This window comes from Schistocerca nitens, chromosome 2 (genome assembly GCF_023898315.1).
Source record: "Schistocerca nitens isolate TAMUIC-IGC-003100 chromosome 2, iqSchNite1.1, whole genome shotgun sequence".
Lineage (NCBI taxonomy): Eukaryota > Metazoa > Arthropoda > Insecta > Orthoptera > Acrididae > Schistocerca > Schistocerca nitens.
In genome coordinates this window covers 963,289,317-963,312,584 of record NC_064615.1, presented here as the reverse complement: position 1 = coordinate 963,312,584, position 23,268 = coordinate 963,289,317, and the positions used below count along the sequence as shown (strand labels likewise).

Here is a 23,268-nt window from a genome sequence, read left to right as displayed (position 1 = left end):
CCATTTCGGCCGATACTGCACGGTGAATTTGAGCGAGAACAGTGTGCGTGAGGTCTGCGCGATTACGCTTTGTGATGGAACTTGAGCCACACTGAGTTTCATTCTGAAGTTACTTAATTGATGTTCGGCCGCTCATTAAGTGCAATGCTGGCGGCAACTAATGGAACGTGTAAAGCACTTCGTTACCCTGTATCCTGATTAATGCTTTTGGGCAGAGAGGCGCGCGCTGTCAGTTGTTTGTGGGAGCATGGCGTTAGTATTTGACGACCGACAGGCGTATAAATTTTCGCTATGTTCATGAGTATACGTTGCCGAAGACGAGACTTGTGACGCGAATCTCAGATTTTTTTTTATAGACGAGGACATTACGTCCTAGCGGGTTAAAGTATATTTACACACAAACATAGACATAATTCGTTATCGACGTATGTTGCTACATGTTTGGCGACTGTTGGCCGGGCTCGAAACTCACGTAGTATTTGCGCCACGTGATGATTCCGATTAATTATTGCGTTGCCTTTAGATGATTCTATATAATCCCGACCTTCTTCCAGCTTTAGACGCAATACCTGCTATTTATACACAGGTATGTGAAACGTAGAGATGAAAGTAACTTTCGTCCAATGACATAGCTCTATGAAACATTGAATGATCGGACGGAGTATAGTGAGAAGTTAACTGAAATAAAAGCGTAGTGAGACGAACAGAAATGACACTTTTAGTCAATGTCAATAGTTACTCTGATGTCATCACGATTCGTGATGGTCATCCGAACATTACAAAAGGTGGGACATGGTTGTCAGTAGGTTGTATCATCACCACGGACGACAATGCATGCTGTGCAACCTGCGATGGTGGTCACAAGCTTGCTAACGAGTTTTTGTTGTAGTTTGTTCCATTCGTCCACGTGCGCGGTTGACGACTTCTGGATGGTTGTTGGTGCATGTGGACGTCTTCCCAACGTACCCCACGCATGCTCGATGGGATTAAGTCAGGAGAAAAGGCACGTCCGTCCATTCGCCGAAACTACTTCCGTTCCAAGAACTTCACCACTTGCGCCGTTCGATGCGATCGCACTTTGTCATCCATAAAAATGAAGTCAGCTCCGAATTCACCCCTGAAAAGACGCACAAGGGGGAGCAGTACAGTGTCGCACGTTGACCAGTGAGTGTACAGTGCTAAAATACAGTACTACACCAAATAATGGGTCCATTTTCAAAACGTCGTTTTTTTTCAACTACAAATCCAAAATGAACAAGCTTTATACCAATGAAAAGAGGTAGTTTCAAGGTTCTTTTCATAATGTTTGATATCAGTTTAATAAATGTTATAGTTTGTAATTAATTGGTTTTTAATAATTATTTAGTAATTGGAAGTGCGATAAATGTTATAAATGTTTAATGTGGCCATCGTTGCCTGCACGACAAACATCGACGCGGTAGCCAAACTCGCCCCACACACGCGAAAGCGTATCTGCTGTTGCTGGGTGGACGGCAACAGCGATCCGGTTCCGCAGATGGTTCAGAGTGGTTGGTAGAGGCGGGACGTAAACAGCTTCCTTCACATAACCCCATAATAACTAGTCGCAGTGTGTGAGACGAGGAGATCTCGGTGGCCAGAAAGGCAGAGCCAGATCCTCAAGTCCCGTGCGACCGATCCAGCGTTGAGGAAGGGTGTCATTAAAAAAACGTCGTACATCACGGTGCCAATGGGGCTGAGCTCCATCCTGTTGGAAAATGAGGTTCTGGGAATCTTTTATAACTTGATGGAACAGCCATTGTTCCAACACGTCCACGTGATTCCCGTTACAGTTCTTTCCTCAAAGAAAAATGGTCCATAACCTTTGTACAGGAAACAGCAAGAACACATTGATCTTCGGTGAGTCTCTTTCGTGTTGCAAGGTGACTGTGGATTTTCCAAATCCCATAAGCGAACTTTGTGTCTGTTGACTTTTCCATTAAGGTGGAACGTCGCTTTATTGCTAAAAATTACACGCTGTAGAAATGCATTATCCTCCATCTTTGCTAGCACATAACCACAAAACACGAGACGCTTCTCATTGTCATTGCGCTGATAGCGTGCACAATTTGTAATCGGTAGGGCTTGTACAACAAACACCGTCTCAAAACTTTCCATACGGTTTGTTGGGGTATTCAAAGCTCTCGACTGGCTCTATTGGTAAAATTACTGGGACTGCGCACAAAACTTTCTTGAATCCGATGGACATCATCCTCTGACAGACGCGGTCGGCCTGTGCTTTTTCCTTTGCACAAATTTCCAGTCGGTTTAAATTGCTCAAACCAACGGCTAATGCTTTTGCGAGTTGGTCGTTGAATACTGAATTTGGTACGAAACTGCACTGCAATTTGCGACTCACTTTTCCCGAACTCAAGAAAACAGAAAACTTTGTGCTCCACAGTCGCCATCTCACTCACAACTGACAGTGAAACGGAATGTAGGCACTATTGTCACGCGAACTCTACCGGCCGCTTCTGAAACCGTCACCTCCCGCCGGCGCCCGCCAAAAACTTTGAAACTTTCTCTTTTCATTTGTATAAGACTGCTTCATTTTGGATTTGTACTTGAATACATACGAATTGTTGAAAATGGGTCCATCATTTAGAATAACCCTGTATTTGGAGCTCAGTACGCCCATGCAACGTAATGGTTCCCCACACCATAACACCTGAACCACCAAAACGATCTGGTTTTATCCTAATATGACGAGAGGTAGAAACTTGTAATGCATTCAGGACTTTATTGTGCTTCAGGTATTTATTCCGATAAGGACAGCGATGTGTAATTAAGTAAGTCTTCACTATATTGTGGTAATTCAGGTCCTTCTATTATACCCTGAACTTCTCTTTTTATGGACCAGGTGTGTTGGAGCACATTTGTATCATCAAAGTGGGTACCTCCATTGAACGTGTTTTAAATAATAAGTATTGTAACGAAACTTATGCTCAAAAACGTCGTGTGTATTGTATTGTATTGAACTGGGGACCTAGAAACGACGGAGACGCTCCGTCCCCGCCGTAGCTCTCAGTGGTTCACAACCCCACAACAGGCTACAGCAGTCCACTCACCCCGCCGCCAACCCACACCGACCCAGGGTTATTGTGCGGTTCGGCCCCCGGTGGACACCCCCTCCCGCGGAAGTGTCTCACACCAGACGAGTGTAACCCCAGATGTTTGTTTGGTAGAGTGATTACGGTGTAGGCGTACTGGTAGAGTGATTACGGTGTAGGCGTACGTGGAGACGTGTTTGCGCAGCAGTCGCCGACATAGTGTAACTGAGGCGGAATAGGGGGAACCACCCCGCATTCGCCGAGGTAGATGGAAAACCGCCTTAAAAACCATCCACAGTCTTGCCGGCACATCAGACCTCGACACTTATCCGTTGGGCGGATTCGTGCCAGGGACCGGCACGCCTTCCCGCCCGGGAAGTCTTATGTATACTACGGTTATTACCGTAGTCTCCAGAATATTAGGGTCTATCGAACGTTCTTTACAGTTTTATGCTGTTATTGTGATGTTGTTGGCAAACTACTTTTTCTTGCAGAGTCATTTTATTGCGCGAAAATATTTCGCGACTATTTTCAGTCAATTTCTTGTTGCCTGTCCTTATCTGCATATTCATCTGGCGCAGAAATACATCCAGAATCGCTTAACATGTTTTTAATAACCACTGTGCCAAGTTCAAACCAACTTCACAAAACACAATATTTTATCCTCTATTAGTCCCGTTGGTGTACACGTTTTCATGCTCGACTTCTGTTCTAGCGCCCCTTCTGAATTTCTGTGATCCGTGTATGTATGTGTGGGGGGGGCGGGGGGGGAGGGGGAGGGAGGGGGAATGAACACACGATGCTCTCTTCACACTATACTTTCTCCCTCAAGCTGCTTAGTCTTGCAAGATGAGCTGAGTAGCTGCCTCCTACGTTGATAAAGCTCGCTTGTTTACTAACGTTTAACTCGGAGGTATCCGATTCGAATTTTCACCGCCTGTATTTCACAAAGAACAGATCGTAGATAAAGCTCATCATAACCACTCTTTGCGGCAATGGCCTGGGTTCAGTTCGAAATCGCTCGTAAGTGTGTCATAAAGTATTTCGTCCTTTGGATGAGGATTTTAAACACGACAAGCCATATCGGAGATACTATTGTCACAGGCATACTGTTATGTGGCAAAGGCATCACACAAATATTACCCAATTTCAATATTGGGTAGTGTTTGGAACGGTTTTTCTTTTTAGTGGTTTTAAATTATGAATCGTACTAGCATTGTATGCTGTCCATTGAAGATAGCCCAGTTCTGAAATCTCTTTGAGTTCCGCTAGATGGATGGAGATGAATACCTTCATATGAACAAAAATACGAACATTTACATATCTGGCAACCCTTCAATCAATCCAGTTTCCAATCTGGCAATGGGCCCCCGATTGTGGTTTGTCCGGTAAATGTTGGTTCCACGTTAGTCAACCAAGTTGACTGTTCCAGCTATTTCCTCTAGCCATTATGCATTAAACTGCCGACCAATTCGGAAATACATATATACTTTGTACATCTTAACTGTGCAAAAAAATTGAAGGGTCATTTTTTGAAACTCCCTCGTTTTCTCCAATCGCGACGCAGAATTTCGCTTGGCTTGAAGCACTTACAACCTTCCTCTGTAAGGTGCAAAAGGGTGGCGCCGAGAGTCGTCAGCCCCGGGCTGGAAGATGCTTCAGACAGCAAGGTATCAGCGTGTGAAAAAATAGACCTGACCTCAGAAGTTAATGTAAGGCGGCTTAATGATGACATGTTGGCACCTAATTTCACCACAGTTTTGCCTAACCCGTGTCACACTATGATAAAAATCTTGACACCTCCCATGACCTACAGACCATGCCTTCTCTTGATACCTCGACGACGGCGGTGACACTCGCGGCGCACATCGTTGAAATCATATGGTTCTCTTAGAGGTGGCCGAGGAAAACATTTCGGACACACCACTATTTAGAATCAACGCGAAAAGGTCTCAAGACGTGTTATAAAGGCGAGAATGAAACCACCCTCTTCGCTGGGGTGTTCATTATCACATATTTATCGTTCGAAAACGACAGTTTGCTGGAACAGTACTGCGTCCTTCACAACACTTGACACAGCTGACACCCCCCACCCACAGACAATTCAACGTCATTCTAAGGACATTGCGAGACTGCAACCTCATTGAACATGGTGTCACCCCAAAGAATGTAGTGTGAGCAAACGTTTTGCTCTGGTTTACAGAATGGAACCACTAGGGACTGTTGAAAATCATTTCACGAAATCTGAACGAAATTCGAAGCAGGAAAGGGCGTTTATGCTTTTTCGTTCCTCCTTTTTGGTGCGGGCACGGAGGGGCGCAACACTGACGTGTACGTTAATAAAACGTCAAAGGATGCTCTCGAAGATTTCGACAACACCCTCTGTGCCACGCACACACCCTTTGTTGGGCGCTTTACAAATGTTTCTATGCAGAGACGCGCAATCATCGATTCTTCAGCGCCGGCGGGATAGGCAATCCTTTCAACACCGCACAGCTGAGTGGTGCTACGCCGCTGCATTAGGTGTCGAAAGGGTTGTCTACGCTGCCAGTGCCCAACAAAGGTGCGCAGGTGGAACCAAGAGTGTCACCAAGCTGGCGGAGGGACCTTTTATCGTTTTCCTCCTCACGCGTGTGTCAGTGTCGTCCCCCTTGCATGGGGAAAGGGCCGCGGAGGGCACGAAAAAGGAGGGATGAAAATGTATAAACACTCTTTTCTGCTACAGGTCACGTTCAGATTTCGTCGAACGGTTTTGAACCGTCCCTGATGGTTTCATCCTGTAAACCAGAGCAAAAATTGTAGTCAAGCTACTCTCCGTTGAGATGAGATCACATTCATGGGATTCTAGCCCCGCAGTGTACTTTGAGAAGGGTTAAATCTTCCAGCAGGGGGTGTCAGCAGTGTCAAAATTTGTCAAAAACGTCGTCCTGTAGCACATCGCAGCACGGAGCTAAGGGTTGGGGGGGGGGGGGGGGGCAGACCGGTGTAACTGCCCCTAGCGGCAATTACAGGGGGGCGCCAAATTCATATTCTTGGAGGAAAAGACCTGCAACATGTTGTAAGTTGATTTCTTAACGAACCATAAGTTGATTTTTGAATGTGTGGAATGTGTGGATAATGTACGTGATGTCTCTGCCAGGAGAATCCTCGTCGCGTCTAGAAATAAAAAACTTTCCTGCAGAGAAAAGGGGACGGGGCTGTACGTGCTGAGTCGAATAAACCCGAACGGCCAATCGCTGTTTATGTGGTTGGTTGGGTGTGGGAATGATCAGCGTTGTTATCAGTACTAGCGAAATCCAGAGATTGAGACTGCCAGAGTGGAAATAAGCGACTAACAAGAATAACAGGTAAAAAAGATTACATATCATCTTCTCGGTATATCCAAGAAAATGAAAATTTGACAGAAAATTTTTGCCATATCGCGACACTAGCAGTTGTACACTATACGGTTAGCAGACGCTTTAAGTTCCATTCTCGGACTACTGCGGAAAACGCGTTGTACGAACACGTAATAACGCGTAACCGGAGAATAAACGCGGGGTAACTGAACCTGTGATTCTGGCGGGGCTAGTGAAGTGTGGTTTTTTTCTTTTTTTTTTCCTCATATGTTTCTTTCTGCCGAAATGAAAACTAAACGTACAGTTAGTGATGGCAGACTTGGTTTCACTGCTCTAAAAGTTATACCCTCGGGAATGCTTGGACTTTGAATAGTGGAAACGGTGTCACAGTTTCTGCTGTAATGCCGTAAAGCGGGTTGCCTGCACTGTCCTGAAGCCTGCTGCAAGCAACCCTTGCTCTGCGCAGGACGGTGGAAACTGTGGCACTGTTGGCGTCTTTTAAAGCCTACGTATTTCAGAAAATGAGAGGTTCAGAATAGTGAAAACAGTCTGCCGTCACTAATTATACATCTAGTTTTCATTTCCGTTGAAAAACATACATGTGCCATTTTAAAAAAGAGTAACATTGAGGGGAAAGTGATGTTTGTTTACATTTATTGATTGTGCATTCCTCCCCATTCTGTGAGCCTCTGACACAGGCGCATCCCTGGCCAATTCTGTTTTTCACATTTTGCAATGAAACCTAGTAAACATGGGTTCTAAAATGCATACCCTAAGAGACTGAGCACTTGTTCATCTTCTGTAATGTGAACTCATCTGTTCTACTGAACAAGTGCTCATAACTATTAAGCTGTGCATTTTAGAGGCCCATGTTTACTGGACTTTTTGCTTCGAATGATCGTTCATGTTATACCCATGAATATTGACCATTGTAAGGGTGTTCGGAAATTCCCGTTACAAAGTTCAAGGACTTAAAGAGGGGACTGAATACATAATATTTTGAGCAGGAACCCATGTTCATAAATGTACCTTGTCCGTTCTACGATGGTTTCCATTCATATGTTTAACTCATTCACTTATGCTTGAGGAGTTGAATTTGGCGTGACGCAGTACAGTTATTAAGTAAAAATTCGAGAGGAAACGTAACGAAACATCTGTTTATCACTTAAGTGCATTTGTCTGCATTAACACCTAAACAATACTGGTTTACATTATTCCAAAACAGAAAATAACCCAGCATAGATACTGAACTCACAGAACAGTTCTGATGCATTGCAACAGTGGCTCGATGCGTCGACCACTTACGTTGTTACAGACACTGTATCTACGAAGCACGTTCTGGAACCCGCTCTCCATTCCATCTGGTGCCTCTTCAGTTTCTAGTGCAGCAGACGGAATTCGTACCAGCAGACCTTCCTCTCTCACTACAGGGGTCTCATAAATTAAACTTTACGTAAGACGTTAAGTGACATCAGGCGACCGTCTGAAGTAGTACATGTCATCCTGTCTACTGTATTGCATACCAAGCAGTCAACTCTTGAGACTATTCTCTTTCCCTCAGCAGACGTGGACGCCTTGCACGTCTAAATTGAAACCGTCTTAGAACGGAAACAATGCGTTTCTGGACATGGGTCCTGATTCGAAATACTATGTACTCACTCCCCTCTATAAGATCTAGAAGTTTGTAGCGGAAATCTCCGAACACCATGTATATGTATATACTAAGAGTCGTCAGGCCTATTTCTGTGGTGTTTCGGCGGGTATTTGCAATTTCGTATTTGTAATCTGTAGCTCATCACGTCTTTCACAACGTCTAGTGTCGACAGACAGCATCGGTTAGTTTCTCGTTACAAGCAAAATGATTTTTAAACCACAGTTTTACGTGCCCGTTCGATAGATCTGTCCGAAGTGATACTTGCTTTATCGATACGCATTAACGGGTACAATCAGACACGATGAATAACCAGTACTCTAGCAGAGATTGTGCTGACTGCTTCTGCCATGCAGCAGCGCTGCTGAGTCACTATTGGAGTACTGGTTATTCATCGTGTTTGACTGTCGCTGTTAATACGCATCGATAAAGAAAATATCGCATTAATTTGGGATAGCTCTATCAGGCACGTAAGATTCAAGTTTGAAAATAATTTTGTTTATAATTGTAAACAAACTGATGTTCTCCGTCGACAACAATACCTGTCCATGAAAGACATGATGACCAGTATTTCACTGGGCTGACTCCATCTACACATTGCAAAAACGAAATTGCAAATATTCGCCGAAACACCAGAAAAAAAATGCGCCTGATGACCCTTGACACACACACACACGCCCGCTCGCTCGTGTTCAGGCAGATACTTGGAGTTTCATTTTTACAGTGTGATAATCGTACATTGTGTATTACATTTTTTAATGAAGTTGGACAAATGTGCTGTTTCTTTAACTATGTGACGTAATTGTGTCTAATGTAATGGCTTTGATTTAAGAGAAAACTGGTAGCAGTGGTAAAGATTATTGATAACACCTAATGGTCGTACGACATGATTTTCCGTAGTAACTAAACAATCCAAAGATTAAATCATCGACTTCTTTTTATCTGAGGTCCGCGTTGAGACGAAACAGCTCGTGACGTCGGAAGAACCAACGTGTGTCAGGGCCCGAGACGGAGAGTGGGCTACTGCGACGGTATCGTGCGTCGCATACAGGCGGGCGTTCGATCTGATTACTAGCGAGAACTGCCGGAGCGTAGACTGGCGGTGCGCGGTGCCACCGCCTCGCCGCGCATGCGCACTGTGCGGGGGCAATGGCAGGGTGCGCTGGCGTCGCGGCGCGGTCTGGGCGGCGTCAGTGTGCTTCTAGCGGGCCGCCCGCCTGTGTGTCCGCCCAGATCGTCCTACCCGCTGACTGCCGCGCTCCGCCGACTCTGTGCTGTGCATGGGGGGTGCATGGCGGCCCGGGCATGGCGCAGCGGCAGCCGCTGAGGTAAGCCCTCGCAGCACCCACTGCCGGCAGCGCGGCGCCGACGCCGGCTGCACCTGCCGCCGGGACAGCATAGCACGGGGCAGTGCGGCATTGTGACGCTGTTCCGCACCAGGTCGCATGGGGGCCACCAGCACCACTGTGCGCTCCTATACTAACTGCATGGGGGACGAAGATAAGGTTCTCGTCGCATTAACGGACCTCAGCGTTTCGAAAGGATAATTATTTACGTTCTATTGAAACAAAAATTTGTGCTCCTTGCCTTATGCCATACAAATTCGCCGTTTGCGCAATGCGGACGTAGGCGTCTTTTCCAGGACGAACGCTTACGAAAGTTCCGTACAGTTGCTTACCAATCGCTTATGCTTAGAAGACAGACAAATTGATAACGAACATTGCTAGTTACTGGAGAAAGCGTCACATGGTGCCTTTTAAGCAGCAAGTGTAGATTCCCGAATAACATTTTCCTGCTGAAGGTAACGTCTTTTTCAACACAACAGTTCAGCTATAAAGCTCAGTTAAGTCGGTCCTACCGGCTGATAGTTACTTCACAGGGAACTCAGCCTGACATTGTGTCACGCTATTCATTGCTTGATAGTTAGCCACATTTAACCTTGAAACAGTTTCTATCGCTTACAGACACCATGTTTGGATTCAGATACGACAGTTCTGCGAAACTTCATGTATTTTATTAAATGAGTGTTTTATCAGTTTCACTCCAAGTCGTTTATTGTTTGACGACACTAGGGTATAGCACCGTTAAAAGGTGATTTGTTACGAGAGAGATGTATACATCATCAGAAGTATAGCACGCAGAATTACTGTAATACATCTGCACTGAAGCTGATGCATATCTAAGATGTATTATCTCAGTATGCCATTTAGTGGAGTTGAACGCTGTGGGAACGCTTTTGTAACGTAATGTTGTTCAAACTATGATTCATTGCTGGACTAATTATTAAATAATAATATAATATAATATGACAAAGTGATCAAATTGAACCGGCGTGGCCAACCACCATAACTCGCGTAACTTACTGAGTCATATTTTTCAAAATATGATTAACAACACTAGGTCTTCTGTAGTGCAAGATAAATGTATTAAGGTGCAATGTTCCCTTTTATGCAAGCGGTGACGGGCATTTGTACGTTGTTCTCGCTGTCGGTATTAATTATGTTTCTCTCAGGGTACACATTGGAATTAGTAATTTTCATACGGAAAACGATAATCATGTATTGATCTTAGGTCTGTAAAGTGGGAGTAGTGATTCTCCGAGTCGCTCACGATGGCACACAGCACCACACCAATCGTTCTCTTGTGGCATTGTTTATGTTTCTAGGATATTTTTCTTGCTGTGGTTTGTTGTGCGTCAAGAGCAATGAGTTGCGAAGTGACACAGGTCATTCAATAATTTTATTCCTCGACATTCTATAGAGAATACCCCGGAGCACTCTTCTCGTTGACCAAGCAGAAAGAAGTGAGAGTGATCCGGTACATGTCCCTTCTTCGCACCTGCCTTAAAGTTCCATCGAGCGAGCCGTTCAGATCGAAGATTTACACCAACAAACACAACATATACCGTATGCAGACACTTGAATTGAGAGTTATACATAGACTGACTGAAAATCATGAACAATGTAAGTATTTAACGTTGATGGTGTATGAACTACGGGAATGAAATTACATATTTTTACCAGGAATTTTAGTCTCTCTCTCTCTCACATACGCACACACACACACACACACACACACAGAGAGAGAGAGAGAGAGAGAGAGAGAGAGAGAGAGAGAGAGAAAATAGTTGAATAAGCGGCAGCGCACAGAGGCGTCGGCGGATGCTTGCTCGCTATGCAGCGGTGTGCGCGAGGTATTTTTAAACCTGCGCTTTTGTAACGTCCGCGTACTTTCGCGATGAGCGGCGTCTTGCACTACGTTTAAGTCTCTCCGCTGCTACGGCTTCCACAGCCGTTTAGCGCTCACTTGGGCTTCACAGAGGTACCCTCGGCTCCATTCTTGTCGTTACAGCTTCACAGCAGTGGCGCTGGGTGCGGAATATTGACTTTCTTGGCGTCAAGGGCGAAACAAATCCTGAGAATATGGAATATCATTGCTATGTACAAGTAAGATTCTGCAGCCTCATGCTCGTTTCATTGCTACTCGAGGCGCAGTTGTTGTACTTGGCATATTTTTTATAAAGTGCGCGTCTTCAGAGGGTTGTCATGTTCGTAATACTACACTTTAAGGTGTTGTTTAAAGTCGATTTGCAGAGAAATTAAAGACGAAATATATATCAAAGCCTAACGCGACCCGACGGGAATGTCGAGACTTCTGTTAATTACTGGTGTTAGTATTGGTGTTTAAAACTTCCGGTATTGATTTGGTGTCCGTGTTGTTGGTATTATAATATAGTTTGCCAGATGATCACAGAAAGAATCTTCAGTGATAACCTTTCAGTCAAAATGAAGAATTCAGTGAAAGAAGACGAGTTACGTAATTGGGCCACGTATAATAAATTTCTTACTACCAGTGCTGGCAAACCATGCAATGTTGTTGTTGCAGTTACAACACTGTGATATGGCTTAATGCGTAGAATTGTAAAGCGATTTGCAAGCAGGATGTGTCCTGCGTAAGTAATGGCTGAAGTATTATGAGCAGTCTTAGACATTTCAGTAAATAACAGCCTCACAAACATATAAGAAGACTTAATTTCATGTATGTTGATAGCGTTTTTTTCTGTTCGGCACGAGATCGTTGCTGTGATTTAATTTCGTTCCAGAAATTAGATTCACTATATAGACGACTATATCGCCATTCTTAGTTCGTCGGCGTTACACAAAACGGAGCCAGTTTTTCTCGTTCCTACGGGCGTTGTGGTAATGGATTTTCTGACCGCTGATCCTTATTTAGACAAGGTGTGTAATAAACGCTCATGCTAATTCTCCTGGCGTGATATAAACGTTTAGAATACACGTTCCTGTCGACGTGGCTTCTGGTTTCTTTGCCATCGGTATGCGTTTCGTGACGTGTAACGGAAGCAAATGCGTAAACAGTGTTTCTACCCCAGTGTGTGTGTGTCATTTTCAGGTCGTTACATTGTGAAAGAGTTGCTTGGCTGATGAGGGCTATTGCGCTTGTGTCTCGTTTTCCACCTTGACAGCTGTATTCCGTTCCGAAAAGTATTGCATTAGCTCTCCGATTAAGTGACTATAAATTAATACAAGGCAGCTGCAGCAGCTTGGCGCAGAGAACACCAGTCGCGGAAATGGAGCAAGATCGTTCATAACAACGCTCCGAATCGTTTTCATGGAAATGTTTCCAGCTGAGGTTATTAGCAGACATCCTTGCTCTGGAAACGAGTATTGTGGAAAAGTTTTCTACTTTCGAAGAAGTGTATGTCGATTTACGTGGCACGTTCGTGCCAAGCCCTTAACGTATCCAAGTAGGGCAGCTTGAAGACGATTGACAGAATTGATCCTACGATATTAACGTCAATTTTATGAAGTAGTTCGTGGTTGTCTCCACCACTGCGTGCTTGAGTGGCTTTGTGATACGTTAATGTAAACGGTACTGAGACATTTGCCGTGGCTTTCTTATTCATAGATGAAGTATTGTTACTAAACACGCTGTCTGGAAATAGCATGTAATGTAATGTTTTTCTAGTACGTAATGTAGAAAGAAATACAAACCGTAAGTAACGCAAAGTATACCATAATCGATCCTATATGACACATAGAAAGTATTCATACACTGAGAAAAAGTCCAGGTGTTGGGTTGATGTGTGCACATTTACGAACAACAATTTTCATGGTTTCGAGGCTAATGCGCTACCAAATTATTGAGGTACGATACGTGAATGGAGAGAACTGGACACTAAGTGCTAACATTTGTTAAGGTTGACTTTAAAAACTTAACATATTATATATTACAGTGTTACAGACAGTAATATGCATTAAATATCACAAAGACCAGTCGTGCTCTGCAGAATTATTGACAAACTAGTATTGGAGGCAATTTTGAAATTCCAAACTTACCTTAATTTTTGGTGGAAGGGCACAAAGCCGTAAAACAGTAGACTTCCGTCATGAATTCCACGATTTTGTTTCTGTGTGTGCCATGGATTGGCGTACCACTTCTCAAAGTAATTTTGTAGCTAAGTGTAATGACGCCTAATGAGGTTCTAAGATGCTCCATAGTTTCTGAGCACTAGTTAAAAAGAGCGTGGAAATATCTTGGAGCTGCGTGGTTTACGAGGCAGTCTCTTGTGCATCCTTGTACAGTTAGTAAACGTTACGTTGCGTAAATAATGTGGTCATAGTTATTTAGCTGTTTTCTGTCAATGGCGTTCTTTGGTACTCCACAAGGAATGGACAGCTGTATATTTGACAAGATATGTTCTTTGTTTCCGCTTTTTTTTCGCTTCTCATATCACGTGCAGAATTTGGTATGTCTTACCCGTCCTGATGTGTATATTTGCAGCAAAACAAAGATATTTTTTGTCGTAGCATTCGCTCACGTTCGACCTACACTGTCCCTATACAGCGTTTGAAGGGAAAATAAAGCTCGGATTTATGACACGGCGCATGTTTAATACTTCGTAATTTGTCAAATATGATTCAAAACTGGACGTCTCTCTCTGTGTATCTGTTGGGACTGTCTCCAGAAATGAAGTACAACGTTCGTGCAAAAAGTTCATTGACTGATTTTACTCCTACGGTGGCAGCTTGAATGAACAACTGTAAACAATACATGTGCATTCGATCAGTTAGTTGTGTGCGGGCAATGTTAAGTAGCAGACGTGCGACCTTAATGTATCAACGTTGTTTGTCACAGTCGCAATGGAGCAACGAACGGAGGAAGCCTAAATGAAGTGCTCGAGACATTCTCCAAATTGGTTTGAAGAAGAGAAAAGTGTGTGTAATTTTACTCCCGCATACCTCGCCTCCCGAACAAAAACGACATATGGACGCCTGCAGTGACTGGATTGAAATGCAAAGCGAAAAAATCGTCACGGGTAACAAGACGTGGTGTTATCAGTGTGAACGCTCGAGGGTGCAGAAATTCACAGGAACGATCAACGCTTTGCGACTTACAGACATGCGAGCCAGTGTGTCGCGCGAGCTGAACATCATCCCAAAGCAGGACTTTCCTGACAATTTCAGATGGTTGTACGAAGGTTCTGTGCGTTCTACTCAAGTTGGAGGAGACTTCGTAGACCACCTGAAGCATTCAAACTACCGTTTTAACTTTTCTCTAGTTTTTATTAACCCAGTCTCCAAACATTTTGGACTGTCAGGTTAAGTTTCTGAATACTTCTTGCTCTGACTGTAGATCAGACATGTACGGATGTTTTGCTTGTGGAGTCGATGACGTGTTGTTTTGCACGTCATTAACAGATATCCAGTTATGACCGTTTTGTTGCTATGAGAGCATAAGAAAATAACCAACGCATCAATGGAAACCGCATTCGTACAAAGTTTAGTAAGTACGTGAACTACTGAATGCTTTCTGGTCAAGGCTTTGGTATTTTGAAAGATGTAGAATAAATGAGGGTCTGAAGGTAATGTCAAAGTAATGCGCATGCGGAAAACAGGCAATGAAGAGAGATATTAATGTGATGCATTCAGATTATTTCTTGATAGCAGTGAGATGGAAGAATAATCTGCAAAGTTTCTTTAATGTTTGCTTCAGTGATGTGATGATTGCTAGTTGAGTTGCAGGGTGTTTAGTCAGTCGTATGCTTCCCTAGATAGAAAAGAATAATATATATATATATACAGGGTTATTACAAATGATTGAAGCGATTTCACAGCTCTACAATAACTTTATTATTTGAGATATTTTCACAATGCTTTGCACACACATACAAAAACTCAAAGTTTTGTAGGCATTCACAAATGTTCGATATGTGCCCCTTTAGTGATTCGGCAGACATCAAGCCGATAATCAAGTTCCTCCCACACTCGGCGCAGCATGTCCCCATCAATGAGTTCGAAAGCTTCGTTGATACGAACTCGCAGTTCTGGTACGTTTCTTGGTAGAGGAGGCTTAAACACTGAATCTTTCACATAACCCCACAGAAAGAAATGGCATGGGGTTAAGTCGGGAGAGCGTGGAGGCCATGACATGAATTGCTGATAATGATCTCCACCACGACCGATCCATCGGTTTTCCACTCTCCTGTTTAAGAAATGCCGAACACCATGATGGAAGTGCGATAGAGCACCATCCTGTTGAAAGATGAAGTCGGCGCTGTCGGTCTCCAGTTGTGGCATGAGCCAATTTTCCAGCATGTCCGCGGGCTACGCGTGAAACATGCACGCACGCGTTCAACCGTTTCTTCGCTCACTGCAGGCCGACCCGTTGATTTCCCCTTACAGAGGCATCCAGAAGCTTTAAACTGCGCATACCATCGCCGAATGGAGTTAGCAGTTGGTGGATCTTTGTTGAACTTCGTCCTGAAGTGTCGTTGCACTGTTATGACTGACTGATGTGAGTGCATTTCAAGCACGACATACGCTTTCTCGGCTCCTGTCGCCTTTTTGTCTCACTGCGCTCTCGAGCGCTCTGGCGGCAGAAACCTGAAGTGCGGCTTCAGCCGAACAATACTTTATGAGTTTTTCTACGTATCTGTAGTGTGTCGTGACCATATGTCAATGAATGGAGCTACAGTGAATTTATGAAATCGCTTCAATCATTTGTAATAGCCCTGTATATATGGTAAACTGCTGGTGTGTAAAATATTTCTCGACGATATTGTGCTGGTGACGTACATTGAGTGGTGCAGTGGTAGAGCATGTTTCTCGTTTCATAGCAGTTTTCTACGCTATTAAATTAACGTTTTAGTTTGTACTATGATTTGAACATTTTTGTACACAAGACCCTTATAGAAGATTAGCAGAATGTGTTCGCACGGAATTTCAAAATATAAACATTACATGGCCGCCTTGTAAATACTAGTCGCTCTATAAATGTTTTTGCATCCTAAGACGTTCTCCATTTGCGTGTAGTACGATATTGTAGTAGTATTCAAGGTGATTTGCCTATTGTACCTACGTACAAATACATAAGTGGTATGTTTATGATAAGGATCGTTACTGACAAATTAGTAATATTTTAACAAAATAACAGCTTACGGAGGAGGACAGGTGTTTTGTTGTTCTTGTATAAACCTAGTTTTCCAAACGTTTAGCAGTGCTTTCTACTTACAAATTAATGGTTTACAAGGGATGAATTATGTATGTGTATTGATCTGACTTACACAGCGTATATAGAAATGTGTTATCGTGCTGGATAATTAGTTTGCTGTCAGTGGGTGAAATCGAGTGTCTTTTAGGAAGTAACTAGTCTCTGTAAACTGAAGAGCGTGCAATGCTGTTAGTGTGGGAAACGACGTTTACTGGAAGAACGCTACAAATACTGTACAGGAACATCAAGTTTCAAGTTTCCCGTCTAACACTGCAAAGGCGCGTACAGAGGTTTAAGTACGTACTACTGACGTGAGTACCTTACGCTGGTTCTCTTAATTGGAAATTCCTGTATTCATCATAGTGTTAACGCATTTAGTGAAAAATCAACACTTGCGGGCGAATCATGTTAGTGTAAACGGTGCGCGGGTGCACTTTGTGACTCAGTTGGGTAGGGAGCGTGGCGACTCTCTTAATTGTTCTTCGTTTTGCAGACTTACTATTGGAGGAAAATAAGTGAGAATGAAAGTACAACTGAAGCTCGGATGTGTGGTTAGTCTAGGAACCCCAGACACGAGCGATGGTGCGCGATCTGTCTGCAAATCGGACGTTTGTGGGCAAATCGCTGATCGTTTGTAACTCCCAGTAAGTTAAACCGCACGTGGTGTGTGACAGTATGACTGCGTGGCTGCAATTCTTTTAACTAGTTATTAAGCGTGGTTGTGTACTTCTATTTCGTTTCGCTATACCCACGTGGAGTAGGGACCGTACGTCAAAATATGTAGTTATTCAGGGAGCACGAAGCAGTCTGAAAAGTGGAGATGATGACCTCGTTGGGCGCGCACGCGCACATGTTTGTGTTTTTCACATTTACTCCTAAACCACTGGAAAGATTTCAGCCAAACTTGGTACACATATCCATTACTGTCAGATAGCAATCGGTGTCGGGCCAGAACTATCTCTTAGTTCAGGAGGTATGACGTCATAAGCATTGTAATGGGTGAAAAAATGCCCCATCGTGCATGAATTTTAATACATTTATTCCTTATTACCAAGACACACCTACAGTCGAGTCAGCTTAAGTAAATTCATCTCATCTGGCAGCGCTTTTGACTGCTTTCAACTGCTAACCGCAAACAGATGTAGGTGAAAACCGTACCCGTCTGCAGAGCTGAGAACAGGCGTTGCCTTAGCTAGAAAATCAGTTTGTAGGAACACGAAGCAGCTGCGCCCAGCGTACAGAACCTGTTCGCGATTTTACGCTACACGTACTCTCGTTTTTTGTTTTATTTTGTAGTTTCTAATAGAAAATTGGCATAATGAATATCCAGGCAGTGCCGGGTTTATCAGCTAGTAAAAAACTAAAAACATTGACAATCTTAGATTTTGCAGTGAGCAAAAATTTGAATCTTGTTTCATAGACTTAGAAATTAATTGAAACTTCATAGTAATAGTCACAGCTCCAGCTGGCTGTTTTGTTCTTTGACAAACCAAGGGACTCCATTAATGTTTTCGTCTCAGAAGTAAATGATGCAATGTTTAATGTGAATGTGAGAGTATACGTATTCTACAGCTATACGTAATTCCTTTGTCATCTCATTTAATGTGACTCTCCCTTACAGAATTTACAACCAGAATTATCAATAGCATATAACATTTTTGTAGATGCATCGAGATTGCAAAGCCATGTAGTGAGACTGAAAATGCAGACTGAATAGAAGCACACAACACATTTGGCGTTAATGAAACATATCGTGTACTCTGTCAATTCCGTAAGAATACCCAAGAAAAGCGTACCAGAACAAATTCCATGATCGTCGCTAAGAAAAGCGTACCAGAACAAATTCCATGATCGTCGCTCCCGTTTGCTCTTGGGTTTTTTCTTTTTTATACTAGTATTAATCTGCTTACGCTTATCAACTATCAACTCAAATAAACATATTTCATTTTCCGTAGTTGAACTTTATAACGCTGTGCCGTTCGAAATTGCTCGGTAAATCGTTTGTGGCATTGTCGAAGCAAGCGATATGGCTGCCTTGTTGCCAGAGATCCCTCTGCAGTGTTTGGGCCACTTGACACTAGAATAGCTGGAAGGATCATTTGGCTCCCAATGCTACATTAAAAATCCATTACATTGTTAAAGTAAGACCGATATTTTTTCCCTTTATTTGTATGTTATGTATACGTTTCAGTCTGAGCACTATCCCGAAGTTTTAGAGCATAAATTGCTGTTTTGGATACAAAACAAAGCTTATCTACCCAGACATTTCTATAGTTCCTGAAAATCGTCATTTATTTCATTTGTTTTTTTTTCAGGACGTTGAAACCTCACTTTAAGCAGATTATTGGTACTTTTCGTACTAATTTTTCGCAAATCTATTTTTTGCATTTCTCAAACCTGTCGTCCGTCTTGTTTTCTTTGCACGTTCCGATTGACACTTTTTTGATTTGTCCGAACCTACATCTGCTTCTTCGTTCGATTGGTTTTTGTCCCTATACAACTCTTTGTTGTTTTCGATTCGTGAGATGAAGAGTGGATGCCTTCTTCTTCAGGTTGTTTTTGATTATTTTACTGTAGATGATCCTTATATAAACTGCTGCCATCTCTATGATATTGTAAAAGAACTTCATCGTCTATTTAATCCAATCATTTGATCAACGACGTCCACACCAAACTTCTTGGCATTATAGAAGATACAGAGATTGATTTCATCTTTCCTTCTTTTTCTTCTGCAATATCAGGATATACTGTGCGAAAAGTAATTTTGTTATTTTTATGTCATTATTTACTTATTTAACCACATCTGGTAAGGCCTTTCATTCCCTTTCTTATATCGGGCCAGGGCGTCACACATACAGTACCTTTTTTACATCATAGTTACCTAAGAAATAACAGTTGTAATGTGCAAGAAGTATTAAAGTGATTTGAGTGTCTATAGGGACAATGTAAGTAATACTGACTATAAACTAACGAAGTTAATACTGGCAGTACTTCTTCTGGTGGTAGTACTAGTGTTGCTGCTGCTGCTGCTGCTGCTGGTGGTGATAACAATAATATTCTTAATCGTCCCGTGGTACACTGTCAGGGTGCATTGCGGCTTAGCGGTTTTTCAGGATGGTGGTTGAATGTAAATTCTTCTTCACGTGGTTGGGATATCGTGGCGAATCTTGTTCATTATTCACACTAATAACGGTTTGCTGTGTTGAAGATATTTGGCGAGCTAAGGGTGTGCGAAGAAATTGTCGGTTGTCATGTTCCTCCCTTGGTTTAGAAAAGGCTCCATAAGGCAAAGAATAAAATACACTCCCAATGATTGGTTATGTGGTCGGTATCCCTTCTTACCAAGGTATGGGAAGGGATTGCAAGTGTGTTTGGATGTTACATCAAAAATGGTTCAAATGGCTCTGAGCACTATGGGACTCAACTGATGAGGTCATAAGTCCCCTAGAACTTAGAACTACTTAAATCTAACTAACCTAAGGACAACACACATCCATGCCCGAGGCAGGATTCGAACCTGCGACCGTAGCGGTCGCGCGGTTCCAGACCGTAGCGCCAGAACCGCTCGGCCACCAGAGGCCGGCGATGTTACATCAGCAGCTCTCCAAAGTCTCAGCCAAATTTGTCAGGTTTGTTTGGTTATAACGAACTTTTCTTTGTTTGGAAGAAACTGTTCATTTATTTTCAGGAGGGCTGTAATATCGGAGGCAGTATCACACGAACTCTGTCAATATTTCAGAAATAAGAGCGAACTTGCCCGCAGGAGTCATCCACTCAGCGCAGCACATGCTATGAGGCCTGTCGCCCACATGTTGCCTAGAAGTGTTCTGAGTACACTGGAGATGTTTCGCTATAAAGTCTCTAAATCCATCCTCCACACAGTCCCAATGTCCATATTTTTGGAGCCTTGAAGAAAGACATTCATGACCGTCGATTTGCTTCGGATGAAGAGGTGACGCCTGGGCACAATAATGATTCCATAGACAGCCGGAAACATTTTACCACCAGGCATCGACCGACTTGTCGCACAGTAGGATAAATGTATCTACAGGTACGGGTATTAATTTTAAATAATAAGCAGTTTACTTTTTTCCTCGTTTTTAATTGACTGCCTGTTACATTTCTGATTTCTGTTTTTGTTGCATTCATAATGCTGAACAGTCTTTCCACTACAGAATTAGTAATAGGCAGTAACATAAGCAATAATGCAAATGCAGCATTTTTGTAATGTCAAACTGTTAGCCAAAATTTATACAAACTAGTCAAAACGCTGCGTCCTTAAAATCAGCCAAGTTGACTTGATCATTGGAGTTATATTGATTCTCAGTAACATCCATGTAATTTTTTTTATGTAATATCTGTGATGGCAAATATTTGACATTCACTTTTAATGGTTGTGAGAGGCAATCTAAGGACTGAAATATTGAAGTATCTTAAAATGATTCAAGCTCCTGGGCAACCATTTTAGGAGTTGGTAAATTAATATCATAATATACTACTTTGCTGTGATCTGCGATTGAGAAACTTACTCTCTCCGAGCTTAATTTTTGGCGACACACGATGACATTCTGAAACTAGGCTTTATTATATAGGTATCCTAGATCATTATCAGTGGAATCAATTATTTCTTGCAAACCTTTTTGCACAAAAACAAGTTTGAAAACCGTTCTAGCTAGTAGCACGATCAACATTTTATCATCATAGGCATGTCCAGTTTTGACATCCGTGTACTGATAAAGTAGACTGACTTTATTTATCTCAAAAAGGATAGATTTCACTTAATAACAATAGCCAAGGCAGCGAGATCTAGGTGGACTGTTACAGCACCATGAAAGAATGCAAGACTAGCACAAGTGAAAAGAGAGCACCATTGTTTTGCTATTAGAGTGACAGATTTCGTTGCGCCATGAAAGAAAGCAACATCAACAATTAGAAAGACAGGAAATAATCGTATGTTTAGCTGGCATCGTTAACAGTGATGCCCCCGAAGAGCAGAAGTTCCATATTCGTTTTATTTGCGTTCTGGTAATAGAAAATACCCATTAAGTCACAAAGTAATTCTTTTACATATATGCGAAAAATCGACCTACCTGGCAACTATGATATAGCTGCCATCTTCATTATTGCGCCAGTTCGCTCCAGAACTGTTGTGAAGAGAACCGAGATGAAAAGATATGGCTGGTTCAAATGGCTCTGAGCAATATGGGACTTAAAATCTGAGGTCAGCAGTCTCCTAGAACTTAGAACTACTTAAACCTAACTAACCTAAGGACATCATCCACATCCATGCCCGAGGCAGGATTCGAACCTGCGACCGTAGCGGTCGCGCGGTTCCAGACTGAAGCGCCTAGAACCGCTCGGCCACTCTGGCCGGCGAAAAGATATGTACTTCATTCCCAGTTGTCTCTAGCAGAAAACGGCCACCTTACGCCAAATAGGCACTTTATGATTCGGTATCCGAATTCTCAAGAATACGTTATAAGACCACTTCGATGCGAATAACAGCAGCAGGCACATAAAATATGAGGGAAAAGTTACGGTCTTCAGTGTGACAACTTTTTCGACAACGAGCATTACCATCATTTGAGGGTGCGGATGTTAATCAAAGCGACATGCAACGCAGTTACCTTTGTCATATTCAAGAAGTAGTTACGCAGAGGTCAGTTGACACCTCCCACTATTGTTGGTGTACATCATGAAATTTCCTTAAAATCTCGAAAAGTCAGCAAATTCCAGTGCAGAATTGTCAAAATTAGAATAAATGAAGTCACGAAGTTTGATGGAAGGATGTAAAAACTCAGTTCATTATTGTGGGAATAAAGATTGAAAAGCGTCTATTGAGCCCTTTCGCTGTTCTAGTATTAATCGTTACGGCGACTGCACGCGAATAGCAGACAATTTGTTGCAAAAATGTTATTGTTATTCTGCACTGTGAAGTATGTATCTGATTAGAGGGAATAATACACACCAAGCAGTTTCCGTTGCTATCACTGTTAATTTTGTGTTTGTTTATGCTACGAGTATAATAAGCCGCGGAGCTTGAGACTCCACTCGAGCGGATGTTTGAGTCATACCTTGGCGAGACTGCGGCTGTGTTGAGACGCGACGCGGTAGCGGAGGCGGGCGGGCAGTTTGCGTCACAGGCGGGCACCGGTAAACGGGATTCGGCGGGAGGGCGTGATTCACCCGTCGCTCCGTTCGGCTTGTTGGTTCTGTAGGCGTTCCGCCGTGTTACGTAGCTATACACGCAGTGCCTCGGCAGCCAAGCTAAGCCGAGCAGCCACGTGTGCGCGACGTTGCCGCCCCGGAGGACAGCGTGTTTGTTTCATCGATGTTTCTGGGCGCCGCCTCCCCTGTTTAGAGAAGGCGCGGCACGTAGCAGCAGTGAGGGCGGCCAATCGATACCGTTTTGCGATGCCGTAAGATGGATTTCCCTTCGCCGGCGTGAGGGGGCGCCGCCGGTGTTTACGGGCGCCCTGGGGCCGCCGCCGCCGCCGCCGAGTGGCACCTCGCTGCAGCGCCGAAACACCGCCTCCGTCTCCTCCAGGGGCGCCAGCGAACAACTGGGCCTCGTAGCTGCCGTGATTAGCCCAGCGCCATCCGGAACGTCACGTGACTAACGCCGTCTCCCATGCAGCGGAAAAAAACGGAGACAAATCTTCAGACGTAAGATTTTACGCACACGAGCGATTTACACTCA

At 43.3% G+C, this 23,268-nt stretch overlaps 1 protein-coding gene across 6 annotated transcripts in view; it reads left to right on the top strand.

Annotated features, from left to right (window-relative positions):
• The window catches only part of LOC126237282 (stress-activated protein kinase JNK), a 1,031,804-nt gene that overhangs the window by 419,762 nt on the left and 588,774 nt on the right, over window positions 1-23,268 (top strand). The window contains exon 1 of one of the 6 annotated variants that reach the window (XM_049947219.1): window positions 9,261-9,385. The exons of 2 other annotated variants lie outside the window; for them this stretch is intronic. The gene's annotated coding sequence lies outside the window, so the exon portion shown is untranslated. Of the gene's footprint in view, window positions 1-9,260; window positions 9,386-23,268 lie in introns of those variants that run through there. 3 more of the 6 variants (XM_049947226.1, XM_049947225.1, XM_049947221.1) reach the window with 3 other exon arrangements.